Genomic DNA, 1821 nt, shown 5'->3' with positions numbered 1-1821 from the left:
GAACATTTGCCAAGCCCGTCATTGCCCGCCAAGCATACGGGCCACCACCCGCCCGGCGAGCGACTCTCGAATCAGACGGTTGGGCTAATTATCTCGGACCAGGTTCTAGCATTTCTTGTTGTCCTGTTCATCTCAACATCAGATCCCAAGACGGGGGACCCCCATGTTTTGCCTTGCGCGCGCGCCTTGCACTCGTCACCCATGTTCCCATCCGGACGTGCTACCTCCTTGCCGAAGCGTTCAGCCTAAACCTGAAGCGACGACTTGAAACGCCGGGGGATCAGGGGCCCCCTGTCGGTAGTTAATGAGATCGCCGACCATCCGCTGCTTGGGGGCGGGCGACAAGAGACAGGCATGCGCCAGACGCGCGAACAGACGCACAAGGAAGGTCACAGACACACCAAGCACCCGAAAAGAGGTGTTTGTGTGGTATTCTGACCACCACGAATTTCACAACACAGACACCCCACGCATGCTAGATTTGAACCTTTTTTTTGTCGGGGAATTAATGAAAATAGGAGGGAAAACACCACCGAGAAGGGCCGAGTCGGCGGCCGGCCAAGAGTCGAAAGAAATACCCACACTCCTGGCGAGAGAGGAAATATCGGCCGATTACCACATTAATTATCACCAACATTACAGACCGATACGGCAACCACCCCGTCCATCCGTGGGGCTTTGCAAAATCGCATCTCGGTGTACCGCGGACATCACAGTGCTTTCTCGCGTGTCGGACGGATTCGTGGACGTTTCCAGACTCCATATTTCCTTCCATGTGTGTGGCTGGGGGAGGGGAGAGGGGATCATGTTTGAGATGAGATATCAACAACGTGGACTCGCTGGGATACCGCCAAGCACAGACAAGGACAGGAACGACCACGGAAAAGGGAACAAGAAACATGACAAAGGTTGACAAAAAAGGCAAAAGGATATGCAGAGATTCTTGGACGAGAAACTGCAAATCAGATCCGCGGATTTGCACGCGGGTGGGTTGGGTCAGTGAGGGGCCCGGCGTGGTGGTGCCCTCCCTGCCTCCTATCCCCTTTTCCTGCCCTCTAATGGGCTGGCTCGGATTCCAATCCCCAAGATGACGGGTTGCGGGTGACGATCAGCCGGAAAGCAGGTACCTGCGCACCTGTCCTCGGCAGCGCAGGAGTGGAGTATGTGAGAGGGGATAGCCGCCTCACCAGACCAAAAAGTCACAGCCAGAGCCGGCAAGATGGCCCACCCAGTCTGTGTTTGATGGGATGGAGTTATGGGGAGTGGTTGAGCATGGGGGGTGGTGTTGCCCAATCTGTAGTGTCGTCGTCTTTGCTGTTGGACTCTTTCCTCCACTACCCGTCCCTGAACTGACTCGAGGGTCCAAGATTGAACACACCACTGGTGTCATCACTTCCTTTATCCCCATTGCGATATGTAGTCTGCCCACCTCTCTTCTGTCCCCGCTTGGCAAAGAGGAAAGGCACCCTTCTCACACACATCCGAACTCGGCTGGCGGGGGTGTGGTTCTGCGGGTCCTGGGCAATCGCAATTTTGAAGGGTCTGAGGAGATGGAGGAAGAAAGAAAGAAAGAAAAGAAAAAACCCCTGTTTTATTTTCCCGTCTGTGGTTGTTTGGGCCAACCCACTTTCATGGGGGTGTGAGGAACCGACAGAACCCTGAGGCTTGGACGAACCAGTCCACGGCAAGTTCCCTTGGGGTTCGGATGGCCGCGTGGGACCGAGCTCGAACCCCGGGGCCGTGGGCACGCGCGCGACGTTGCGTTTGAGGTGAGCGAGTCACGACCCCGGCGACGGCTGCCCGCAGGCGGAGGAGGACCCT

This window comes from Gaeumannomyces tritici (assembly GCF_000145635.1).
Source record: "Gaeumannomyces tritici R3-111a-1 unplaced genomic scaffold supercont2.1, whole genome shotgun sequence".
In the NCBI taxonomy this organism is placed as follows: Eukaryota; Fungi; Ascomycota; class Sordariomycetes; order Magnaporthales; family Magnaporthaceae; genus Gaeumannomyces; species Gaeumannomyces tritici.
The sequence above is the reverse complement of the archived record's forward strand: the minus strand, read 5'-3'. Positions refer to the sequence as shown.